Source organism: Hippopotamus amphibius, chromosome 7 (assembly GCF_030028045.1).
Source record: "Hippopotamus amphibius kiboko isolate mHipAmp2 chromosome 7, mHipAmp2.hap2, whole genome shotgun sequence".
NCBI classification, from domain to species: domain Eukaryota; kingdom Metazoa; phylum Chordata; class Mammalia; order Artiodactyla; family Hippopotamidae; genus Hippopotamus; species Hippopotamus amphibius.
Genome location: NC_080192.1, coordinates 124,172,884 through 124,186,403, shown reverse-complemented (window position 1 = coordinate 124,186,403; position 13,520 = coordinate 124,172,884).

Genomic DNA, 13,520 nt, shown 5'->3' with positions numbered 1-13,520 from the left:
CTAACCCGGGTGAGAGGGATCCAAAAGCGGTTAGTCTGGTCCTGTGTTTTCCCCTGCGCTTTTCTTCCTGATAGGGACTATCGGGCAAAGCTTCCTCCAGCCCACTTCCTTTCCAAAAGTTTCTTCCACCATTTACACTTGTAAATCAGGCCACCTAAAGGCAAGGTCTTACTTTTTTGTCCTTCAAGTGTGAATAGCCATCCATCACTGCTTGTGACATGACAAACAGGAGCGGGTCCCTTGGCTTCAGAGTGTGGCCCAGGGTCATGTCCTCCTTACCGAGTGCTGAGTCACACTCAGGTTCCTCTCCGGGCCTCAAAACATGGCATCTCAACACAAGCCTCGGTGCCTGGTGGGGCTCAGAGGACGACAAACCCATCACAAGATTCTCTCACCCTCGAAATTTCAGGATGAGGCCATACACACACACACACACACACACACACACACACACACACACACATCTTATCTTTAAAGAAGTGTTCCGACTTCCCTGGTGGCACAGTGGTTAAGAATCCGCCTGCCAATGCAGGGGACATGGGTTCGATCCCTGCTCCAGGAGGATCCCACATGCCGCAGAGCAACTAAGCCCGTGCACCACAGCTACTGAGCCTGCGCTCTAGAGCTCACAAGTCACAACCACTGAGCCCGAGTGCTGCAACTACTGAAGACCGTGCACCCTAGAACCCGCGCTCCTCAAAAAGAGAAGCCACTGCCATAAGAAACCCTCACAACCGCAGTGAAGAATAACCCCTGCTCACTGCAGCTAGAGAAAGCCCGCAGCATGCAGCAATGAAGACCCAACGCAGCCAATAAATAAATTTTAAAAAAAGAAGTATTTGTAAGTCAACTTCAGGAGAGTCTAGACCCAGGCGCGGCCTGTTGGAAGTTCTTGTGTATCTTCTGGGTGTTATAAGCTGTGGAAGAGGCTCATTCCCAGATTGCCACAGCTCTCTACAAAGGCCCACCTGGATCTGGGTGGTATTTGGAAATGTACTTTAACTGTTGTAAGTGAGCAGTGTTGGAGCAGGCCAGTAAGACAAGGTGATGCAAATGAATGCGGGAACACTAACCGGGGCACAGACATTAGCGTGAGCAGCCTAAAGACATGCTGCCTGGCCTGAGAGTTTCCTTGGCTCCCCAGAGGGAGCTGGGCTCCTCTGTCATGTTCTTCAGGTCAAGATTCATTTGTCCTCAGCAAATCAATAGCCAGAGCCTCAATCTTCACCTTTCCCACATCGGCTACTCTTGCCGTCTTTGTAGATGTCGGGGGCAAGAGAGACCTTTATGGTGGGGTGGGGCATCCCTGGTGCTCATGACCCCAAGGAGACCTTAGGATGTTAACTGGCTGGTGAACAGGGAGCAGCTTCACTGGGTGAGACACTGGGTCTGTTTCATGCCTGGGGTCCCTGCCCTGATGTTCAGTTCATTCAGATGTTTACTGAGAACCTACTATGTGCAGACATAGGGCCATGCTGGACACGTACACTTGGCTCTTGACCCACCAATAATGGTAGAGTCGGCGTTCTGAAAAGGAAACAAAAGACGTAAGAAGCACGTCCCTGCTCACAGGTACTGTGGACCTGTAGAATCCTCCTACGGGATGATTGACTTCCAGAGAGCCCTGGCGTCTCGCCACAACCCACTGAGTTGTCTGAGGTAAAATTGGAATAGAAACCTAGGCTCCTTGCACAATGGCTCTGTCTGCATGATAAAAAGCATCGGATTGAAAAAATAGTCAATTCCATTCTCTTGACAGTCGGAACAAAAGAACAAGACTAAGAATCAGCCCTGCCTGATTTATCTTGGGCAGAAGCATCATTCTTTTGGGTAACAGGCATTGTACAGTGTTCATAGCGCACCAGATTTGGAATGAGAAAACCCAGGAGGTGGCTGGGTTTACCACCTCTTACCCGTGTGGCCAGGGGCAGACCCCTTCATCCTCAAGCTGGCTGCCTTACCTATAAAATGGAGATGACGTATACTGTGCCTACTCTCAGAACTCAAAGAGACGACGATGTGAAGTGGCTTGAATAAACTCTAAAGCAGGGGATAGCAAACGGTGGTCCATGGGTCAAATCTGGCCCACCACTGGTTTTTGTAAATAAAGCTTTATTGAAACACAGTCACACTTACCCATTTACGTACTATCCATGGCTGCTTTTGCAACATATATTACAGAAGCAGAATTGAGTAGTTAGAGCAGAGATCCTATAGCCCACACGTAAAAATAGTTATGGCCTGGCCCTTCACAGAGAAGTCTTCTCTAAAGTACTACCTAACCCAGGTGGTTTATTGCTGCATGGTGCTAGGCACAGGGGTAAGCTCCAAGGAGGAATTCACGGAATACAGTGTGGTTAATTGGATCCGTCACTGAAAATTTATCTTAATGCAAGAGCATTTTATCTCTAATTGACTCATTGATTTTTTTTTTTTACAGACAACATTTTCAGTTACATTCATGTCTCAGAAAGACTTAAAGATGTGGCTTGCCGTTACTCTCTGGTCAAGTCTGGTCTCTAATGCATTTTTTAGAGGCGATGACATCAGGCACTCTTGAGCAGTTTTCAGTTGGTTTTGTGGGTACTGATTATGAATAGGAAAACTCATATCTCTATGTACACATCATGACCTGTTCATAAAAGGGGAAATGATTTTACGAAATTAATGTTTGGAAAGGATCTTGAAAGTTTTTTACCACATAGATATCTGTCTGCATTTAGACTGAGTTTTTAATAGAAGATCCCAAGACAGTGCCTTTCAGGAAACAATGAAGAACGTGGTCCGATGCTGAGCTATTGAAGGCAAGAACAGGATTTGTTTCCTGGACTTGCAGAGCCCAGCATTGTGTTACGAATAAAGAGGTGGTTGATGAGTGTTTGCTCACTGACTGACTGCATGAATGAATAGATGTTTCTTCATTTGTAAAATGTAAAGAATGGTAAATCCTGACCTCCCCACCCCTCCTGAGGTGAAGCTGAAAGGAGAAAGGACGGGAAAACTTTTCGTGAGCTCTCAACCATTTGGCTGCTCTTCTGTTGCTCTGATCACATTCCTGGAACTGGTTTAGGCTGAGACTTGCTTTCAGGGGCCTCCTTAACAGTACCCCCCAGGCTGGCTTTAGGGCTCCTTTCCAGGGAGATATGTGGGATCTGGGGCAAAGTGCCCTGAGGAACAAAGTAAAATCAAGGTCGGCCTTCAAGAGGGAAAGCAGCCATGAACCTGGAGAGTAGATTGGGGCGGGAGTAGGGGCGAGGGGAGAAGAGGCAGGCAGCCCCCCTCCACCCCCCACCCCCCCCACCGTCTTCACTGGTGATCCTGGGAGATGCTCTGTGTTGATTTCATGCCTATTTGGAGAATTGAAAACTTGGCTGATGGAGCTCCCTACCCACTCCCAACTGCCCCATCTGCCGTCTGATTCCAGAAGACACGCCACACAGCCACAGATCTTTGTAGAAGGGCAGACACCCAGACACCCCCAGAATGTGAGTGTGCACCTTGAGTTTCCACGTAACTTTCCGTGGGCTTCTGGACATTCCCTTGGCCCATGCGGAAGCCAGACCCTGATGTCACTCTTTGCACATGAACTAAACATCAGGCTAGAAGGAACTCGTTGGTCCTCCCTCTCAGCGCCCCTGTGGAGAGGTAGGACCTCTGAGAGTTTCAGTGGCTCTCGACTGCTCAGCCTGACTGGGGTAGGTAAGCCCTGGGGCATCTTTCTGGCACATCCTCTTTTTTAACCTTTTTACAGGCTCCTAGACTGGAACCTCGGTGGGGTCACAGTATTCCCCTCTCACTTTCTTCTGGTTTTACAGTTCTTATCATCCTAGTCTCAGACTTATTCCCTACTCTGATTTCTCCAGCACCTTCCACACCTTTAAAGGACCAAACTTTAAAAATTTTTCTCCTTTCTGGACATTTCAAAACACACCTGAGTAGGAAGGAGTTTTAAGCCAGGTGTAAATGAGTCCCTCTTATTTTTTCAGGAATATTTGCATCTTAAGAGAACCACAGGATTTGAACTGCATTATTCAATTAAACGGAAATAGCTTTCCTTCCCCTGATTCACACAGAGCGTGACCTCAAATCCAAATGGTCAGGCTCTCAGTGTTTGGGCCCCTTTCTGGGTAAACAACCAGCAGCACACGCCCTCTGCTCTATCCCAACCCACCTTTTGCTCGCACACAAACACAAGATGCGTCTTGCCCTCTTTGGTTCAAATTGCATCCATTTTTCAAAGCTCAGCTCAAGTTTCCCCTCCTCCCCAGAGCCTTCTCCAGTTTTCCAGCATGTTTTATCTTCTCCTCACAGCTGAGTTACCTCACTGATGCACAGATTTTTACATCTCAGGAAAGGTATTCTAAGGACCTCTGAGCTTGTGTAACAGTATTAAAAGGAGACTGTTGTAAAAGGAGCCACCATGGAAGAACAATCCTGAATAAGCTATGACCTGCGGAGGATGATGCTGGGTGACAGCATTTCCCCGCCCCGAAACCTTGGTCCTGGACCCGAGGAACGGATGGCCTCGAAACTCAGGCTGTGATTTGCACTACTCCAGGAAATCAAGCTACGTAGTTGGAAACCGAGTCAACACTTCAGAAAAAGGAAGTCAATCAAAAACACCTTTTGCGAAAACTATTTGGCAGTCAATACTAAAGGTAAACATATATACATCCTCTGACGCAGCGATTCCTAGGTATTACCTAACAGTGATGCTGTGTCTGTGCAACCCAAAACACGTACAAGGATATTCGTAACAGCGTTGTTCAAACTAGTCCTGAACGGAGAACTACCCACAAGGCCGTGAACATGGGTAAATGACATTGGGGAACATTCACACAACAGAATGCTATAGAGCCTTGAGTGTGAACAAGCAAGAACTACACACTACCATACAGATGGAAGTCACAAACTTGGTACAGAGTGAAAACATGCAGACACAGAGACTCTATGAAGTCGTTTATATAACTTTCAAAACAGGCAAAACAAATCTATGTGCTAGAAATCAGCTTAGTGGTTACCCCTGAGGGAGAGAGGTTTGTCCCCAAACCAATTATGCCACTAATAGTTAAATCAATTCTATTCCTTTCTACTGATTGTTGTGATGGTCTGTAGAGAGATTTACAAGGGAGATGGAAAAACGATAAATTCAACTCATTTAGACAAGTCTGGATTGGACACCTCCCCACAGGGCCCTGCACCGCAGGGATTTTGGACGAATCAGAATTTCCGCCCTCAAGGATGTCACAGGCCAAGACAAAGGGCTCTCTTCTCCTCCCCTGTGAGGTTCACTCTGTGTAATGGTCAACACCCAACCCATCCAAGAGTCCTCACTCTCAGGAGTCAGAGATATGCTCTCACTCTGCCAGGTCTGGAAGAGCTCCCCAGACTCAGAAACTTAGGCCCACTTCACTGGCTCAAAGTTAGGCTCACAGTTCTAGCCCCGAGCTCCCATAGACTGGATCTGACATGTCCGGAACAAAAATATTGAACCCGTATCCAGGCTGTGTCCCACTCACACGAGCACAGGACAGAGTTACACGGTGAACTAAGAGCTGACAACCTGCCTCTAGAGCCATCTTGAGCCTCAGATGTCCAGAGGCCAGCAAACTGCTCCAGCATGGTGATTCTAGATTTCTCGTGTAAGCAAGGGCCACCCCTTAGCGTCACACTGGCAACTGCCATGTGAGGGACCGTTTCCCTCCCACAGGAGGTGAGCATCATCATCAGTGTTTCTTCACATCTGATTTCACAGACCCCATCACGCCAGCCTCGTTGCCTATGAGCAGCCTGCCTCCCAGAACATCAGGACCCCAGAAGGCCCCAGGCCCCCTCCAGCAACCTCCCCAAATCAGGGAGGCTCAGAAGATCCCTGGAAGGGCCTGAGCCCTGGGAAATGACAACACCTAGCAGCATTAATAACTCTACCAAATCACCATTGATGGAAATCAGAGCTAGAGGGACCCCAGGAATCACCCAGGTAGAAAGACCTCACCTTCCCTGATTTTGATGAGGAGACTGAGACCAAAGGGCTGCAGTCTACTATTCTAGGTTACACTGGTGAGCGAATGCAAAGCTGAGAACAAAATTCAAATCTCCAGACTCCAGGGCTCTTGCTATATACACTCTGACCTGCAGAGTTCATATCAGGAAAAGCAACTACGTTTCTCTTACCTTCTGAACCCAGACCTCACAGAGGCCCCAGAGGCTCTTGGCTAAGCTGGACCCACCCTTGGAGCTAAGGAAATTTACCTGCACAAGAGATCTTGCTTCTTTAAGCAACTGGATAAGCTCTAATCCCAATGCAGATAGAACCCAGCTACCTGAGAGCACACCTTATATAAGGTCCTTTTTAGGCACAGGTGCTGGGCTGGGAGTCTGAATTCCTGCCTCCCAGAGTCTTGGCTCCTCCCCGCTGTGTGTTCTCTGGAAGGGAGGGACTGCCTGGGGCTTTGTGATGACATCACACAAATCCGATTATTTTCTTATAATAACAGACAGACAGAACTTGTTCCAGTAATGCCTTGAAGAGAGTTAGTCATCTTCTCAGTTCCAATCTAGGGAGGGTCTTTGGAGATATGGCTTAGAGCATTATTTCATTGCAGAAAATAATACAATTATTACTTTCTTCTGTGGTCTTCAGAGTTTGATGCAGCTCCCAGGGATGTTTCCTGCTGAGGAGGAAGTTTGTGACTCCTTTTTGCTATTGAGAGATCCCTCTCTCCCTTTCCAAATCTATTCCCTTAATCCTACTTTTCTGCCAATTTTGTCTTCATGTCTTTGACCACTCAAAGCTAGAAGTGTTGACCCCTATTGACTGTTTCCTTACATTTCACAGTGGCTATTCCTCCCTCAAAACACTTCCTGGCACTCATAGGCTTGCTCCCTTGTGAAGACTTCTCCTGGGTGCCTACCATCACATGCACAGATTTTCATCGCAGCGATTAAGGTCAGTTCTAGCTTGTCTGACTCCATGCTTGTACACTTTGGATCCCTGGGACCTAGAGCAATGGCTGGCACCCAGTGGGTGCTCAACACATGTCAGTGGGATTAAAGAGTCCCTTATCTCAGAACTCCTCCCTCCTCTCCTACCTGCTTCTCTGCAGTGTCCTTTTGCCCTGACTCTAATCTCTCACACCTCCATCTTTCTGTACAACTATCGCCTCACTCATTTTGGTAATACTGAGAAAGAAAAGACTACTGATAATAATAGCTGTTATGGACTGAATGTTTGTGTCTCCCCAAAATCCATATGTTAATGCCCTAACCCCACAGTGTGTCTGTATTTGGAGTAAGGAAAGAAATGAGTTTGTAATGATGCAGCCCTGATTCAATAGGATTCATATCCTTATAAGAAGAGACACCAGAGTGCCCCCCCCCCCTTTCTAATTGTGCACCGAGGAAAGGCCGTATGAAGAGGCACTGAGAAGGCACCCATCTATGAGCCAGGAGGAGAGCTGTCACCAGAAACTGACCCTGTCTCTTCTCACCCCACTTCCTGGTACTCTTCTTTCAAAGAATCCAAGCGCTCTACACAAGCCCAACCTTCACACAAACTTTAGTGCATTCTCTGAAGTATTTCCTTCCTTTTCCTCCAATCAAATTTCTCATTCTTTTAGGGCACTGGAAAGCAATCTGACTGAATTAGTTCTCACTAATGTGTGAAGGGCTCACAAATCCTTATCTTCACCATCGGTATGTGCATTTTTAAAGTAGAAAACTCCTTGCCCTAATCCTTGATGGCTGGAATCTCAGGCAGTGAAATAAGAAGTGAAAAAGTGCCGGAGAGGAATAAGTTAAGGTGCCCAGTACGGGAAATAGTAACTGTTCAAAAGTGTTCATTCTTGCTTACGTGGATCACTTGTGTTGTTTTAATGAGACTCACATTAAAAAACAAGTAACGGTGTTATGTGTCCAACACAATTGTAAATGTGGTTAAGATCTAACCACTCCCTGTGAAACAGTGCAACTCAGATTGGGACTTGAATCCACATGCCGGGACTCAAACCCGGCCGAAACCCTCATTGGACTTGAACCCACACGGCTGGGACTTGAACCCAGCCAAAACTTAGATTGGGACTTGATCCCATGTGGCTGGGACTCAAACCCTGCCAAAACCCAAGATCTTCCCAGTGAGATCACACACACCTGGTTTCAGGACTTAATGAAGTTCAGGTTCTTGATGTCTCATCACAGAAAGAGTTCAGTGAGAAACAAAGTGATAGGTAAGAAGTTTATTTAGAGATTTATTTAGAGAGAAACACACTCCAAAGACAGTGTGGGCCATCTCAGAAGGTGAGAAAGGCACCAGGGGATGCGGGTTGTCAGTTTGTGTAAGGGGGGGTAATGTCATAGGTTAATGAGTGGGCAGAGTATTCCAGAATGGGCCACGCCCACGTTTGGATCCTCTTGGTCAGCCTTGGAGCTGTCATAGTGTCTGGAAGTTGACTTGTCTGCCATCTTGGATCCATTTGGGTCTAATCAGTTTATGTTATGTCCTCGGGCTATATCATTCTTTCAAAGGTTGTGCCCTGCCCCCTTCCCACCTGTTTCACCTGCACTGATTCCCTTTTTTTTGCAGATATAAGAGTAAAACAAGAAAATCATGAGATAGTATAGCCCTGGCAAGGGTTACTTCTGGCAGCTCTGTAGACAGGGATTTAAGGTCCTTGTGGTTACGGCAGCACCAAAGCTTCATAAAATAAACTGATAGGTTCTCTGATGTTTCTTCCTGCTTGATCTTATTTAGCTGGTTGTATGTCTTTAAAACTAGGATCCAACAAAGAAAAGAGAAGGATTTGATTTGTGAGTAGGAGAAAGGAGAAGGAAAAATTGGTGCTTCCATATATACCTGTTGAGCTTAGAAAGGTACCCAAAAACCAAGATAATAAAAAGAGGCCTTGTGAGCTAGCTCATAAATTAAGTCATCTCCAAGGTTCCAAAGTAAATTCTAAGACCTAAGTTATTAATTTCTTCGCACTGAAAATATACTCAGAATGTCATAGGAAAATATTCTCTAAGAAACTCACTAGGAAGTTTGGAAATAAAAATAGACAAGGTATTTTTTCAACAGGAGGGTGTTTTCCTAAGTTGTCAGAGAGTTACTTAGGATTTCAAAGACATTTATTTCTAACCCATAATCCAAGTGAACCCAAATCGTCAAGGTGTACTGTATCTGGGAAGGGTTTGGGGATGCACTGGGAGTCATGCAGATCAGGGAAGCAGGGCAGGCATCAGGGCAGGGTGGTCTGGAATAGGTGAAGGTGAAAAGATGCAGAAATACACCGAGGTCCAGCTCCAGGCAGGCAGCATCAGAGAGGGTCTAAAACAGCTATGGGTGACCTGGCCACAGAGCGCAACTGGATTCCTAGAAAAAGGGTGGATGTAAGGCTGATCTCCATCTCTTAGGGAAAAGGGTCTGAGGCAGCGTTTAGGATGCAAGGCATTTGCTTATCATAGAAAACCATACAAGAAAAGAGCAGAATTACTGAAACAGATGTCAAGGGCCCATAAAATATCTAAATTAGGCCCTAGTTATCTCCTCAGTCTTGGGGCAGAATTGGTCACCAAATCTGGGGTGGATGGAGGACGTTAAATGGAAGCAGAAGCAGGAGCCCCCCTTCATCACCCTCTATCCGGGTTATTGTCTTCTCTACCCCACCTCTTCTGACTTAATATTGGTCCAGGGGAGCAGGTTTGTATAGCATGTGGGGTCACACTGGGGCACACATAGATGACATATATATCATCTATGGTACACAATATCTCAGTTAGAAGCGAAGTGCATTTTGGCATTTTTCTAGCAAGTTCATGAAACATCCATTAACCTAGCACTCTGGCCTCTTTTTTTTTTTTTTAACATGCTTTCCCCCATGACCATCGGAAAGAATCTGATAACCTAATTTACGAAAAGATGCACATGACTGATAACAGCTTAATTGCCAAATGCCAATGATTCAATTACAAAACATAGACCTTGAAACCTAGAACTTCATCTATTAACCATAAGCCACCAGGGGTGGTCTTCTTGGCACAACGGGCCTTCCTGGTAACCCGCCCCCCAAAATCACACAATTATGAAGTTCTGAATTATTCTTCCAAACAAAGACTATTTAAAGAGAGAAAACTAACAAACAAAAAGGCCTACATTATGATTTGTTTTTTCATTTCTTCTTTAGCTCCTAGTCTGATTCCCTGACGGATAAAAATGTTGTCTAGACTGTTTTTTCCTTCAAAGCCTCAGAGTATACATTTCTTGTTTTCTGCCCCTGTTCTTAATTGTGTTCTTGGCATTTTTAAACTTGTCCAGACTGATACAAAACTACAGAGCATATTGCTAACCATTCTTCTTCCTGGCCCTTACTCTGTTCTTAACACCATTTTCCTGTGTCTCACAATTTTACCTCTACTTATCTATCGATGTGGGTTTGTCTATTTGTTTGTTTATTTTCCGTTTGGCTCGTGAGCTGGGCTATCTTTACTGGCAGCACGTCTGTCTGCCATTATGTTGCTCATGGCAGAGAAAACTGATAGCTGAGAAGAACAGTGTGGTTTCCATATTTCCTTCCAAGAGGTGGTGGCAAGATTTCTGACAGGAAAACTGCTCTGATGGTAAATAAACTGTGACTAATCCCAGGGATATAAAAATGAGTAAGACATGGTGCCTCATGCCCAGAAGAATCCAAAAAAGGAGGTGAGAAAGGCCCAAAGCCAGTGACATCCTAGCCAGGGTGATGACTCCAGTAGACTTGTTAATACAGTAGTTCCAATCCCTGAGACTTCAGCACTGTATAACTGTCTAAAGTGATGTCTCCAGCATGGAAGCTTCCGGGTCACCAATCAAAGGAAATCCCCACCTTAATAACTATGTCTATTAGCCATCCTCAACCCTGCATTCTCTTAAAATAAGGGTTTCTCTATATCCAGAAAACAACACGCTTTTATGGAATGTTTAGGCTAAAGTTTTCAACAGGACAGTGGCAGAAATTTATTTTGAAATATATTTTTTTCCGACAGTTCCATGGAAGGGTTTGTGTGTGCCTTTCAACACATAAAAGATCAAACATCCTTTTAACCCAAGAATCTAAGCTCTGATAAGCCTGAGTGTCTGGACTTTTGGGGCTGAGGCAGCAGTTTTGAAAACATTAGTGACCCAGTCACCCTTAGGTCTGAGGCTCCTGAATGCATGATGTATTTCTGGAAATTTGGAGTCTGTGTCCTAGAAAGAGTTTACACTTCAAGCCAGGTAAACTTGGGGTTTGAACCCAACTGCAACCATTTACTGGCTCAGTTTTATCATCTCAGTTTTATCGTCTGAGAAATTATTATTATTATCACAAAACAGGGATAATATATACTTTGTAAGATTAGTGGGAGAAGTCAACTGTTCATTTCAAAATGAATACAAAACATGTAGTCTGGAGGCTCGTCCATAATAAGCACTCAGTAAATTGTGTTAAAATAGTAATTAAAATTATTCCTTTATGATTGAATTTAGTGCTTACCGGGAGGTCTTTGGGAAACTCTTAACCCCTGGGACTGGATGTAAGCTGCCTGTCTACAGAATATCCAGGGAAGCTCGGACTGGAGATGAGAATGTCCGGGATTATCGGCATATACATGGTCACCAAAATCTGGCAAGTGGATAATAACATGGTAGTAGATTGGTTGTTTTTGGCATGTCCTATATTCATAGGTTTTGCCCTCACAGGGAACAGTGCTCCAAATACAAACTTTTAAAACTTCAGTTCCTTAAATTATTCATAATACAACATAGTAACTGTTAAACATTCCACATCAGAGCACATCTGGGTGTACCAGTCAGTTCATCCACACATCTTAAAAACTGTGGCGCGTGCCCTGCTCTTTCTCATTCTAGGTACTAAGCTTCTGTTCCACATTCTGGGAGAATCATGACCCTTCAAACTGTCATGAAAATGAAGTAAGTCATCTGTGTGAGAACAGCTAGCGTGGTGCCGGCCATGTAACATGCTTCCAGGAAGAACTGACATGCCTCATTTCTTATGTTTGTCCACATCTCCTCATGTGGCTCAAATCTTATAATTATTTTTTTGGCAACTACATCTTAGTGTTGACTCACATTGAGTTTGCTGTCAATTCAATCTCATGCCTCACATGTTAAAACATGTGAGTCCTGTCCCATCCTGCAAAACGAAAACCCTTTGAGAAGATCCTAGACTGAGCTTCAGTATCCTTGTGGCTATTAGCAGATATCATTTTCCAAACCTGCTCCTCCTCCTGTGCTCTCAATTTCTATTCACAGCATCACCATCTACCTAGGCTTCTAAGAAAACACTCAGAGCACATAACACAGATATGTAATTTTGTATGTAGGATTCTATATTCACACAAATACATGTGTTTGTCAAATCTAAGAGGATGCTACATGCCAGATGCTAAGCAGATTTTTTATCTGACTCCCCCCCCCCAAAAAAAAAGTGTTGAAAGAGATCACAACTCGCAAGCCAAGGAGTGAAAGAAAGAAGAATCCAGATAGGTATCAGAATAGTACTGACATCGGGAGTAAAACAAGAAGGCTCCTTTTAAAGTTTTCAAAATTATTTTGAAAATTCTGGCAAAATATGAAATACAATTATAAGCCTAGATAGTATTAATAAAGAAGAAAAATACTAGTTAATCCTCATTTAACTGGAAAACTAAGAATGAAGTAAAAAGTACTGCATAAATGAGTATTAAGTAAAAAAAAAAACTATACATAAGATACTTTTTAAAGTAGTGGAATTTCTATACGTAGTAATAAGCAGTTAGAAGTTATAATAGAAATACCTTTCATAGTAACAATAAAAAGATAAAATAACTGAGAATAATCTTAAAGGAAATTTTTTTACCTATTTGACAGTAACTACAAAAAGTTTCCACAGCTGTAAAAGAATAAGTGGAATGTTGTATCATATTCTTGGATTGAAATTTTAAATATTAAGAAGACCATTCTTCTAAAATTAACTTATAGTTTTATTGAGACTCTGATAAAAATATTCCTATGATCTTGTTTTGTGGGGAAGGATAGAGACAAGGAAAAGGTAATTGATAAAAAATCTTCAAAATTAGTCTGGATGAATAAACACAGAGACATAAGACGAATGTCCTTATTGTAAAAACAGGAACCTTTTTCAAAACAATGAGAAAAACACTAAATGTTTTTAGAAAAATGAAGGATAAACAAAAATAGACAATCACAGGAGAAATATAAATGGCTTGTAGACAAATGAAAATTTTCAAACTTTTTTGTAATAATATATACACTATTTTAAAAAATGAGTTATTTTCCACTTCCCAAATTGGTGAATTTATTTAAATAATAATGTACAGTGTTAGAGAGGAAGAAAAAAACTCTAGGAACTCTAACTTCATTGCAATAGGGATATAAACTGTTGTACCTCTTTTGAAAAGCAATCTGGTGATAAGTATCTAAAGAATTAATAATGTTCCCAGTGGTTCCATTTATAAAATATATATTAAGTAAATAAAACCATGAATGA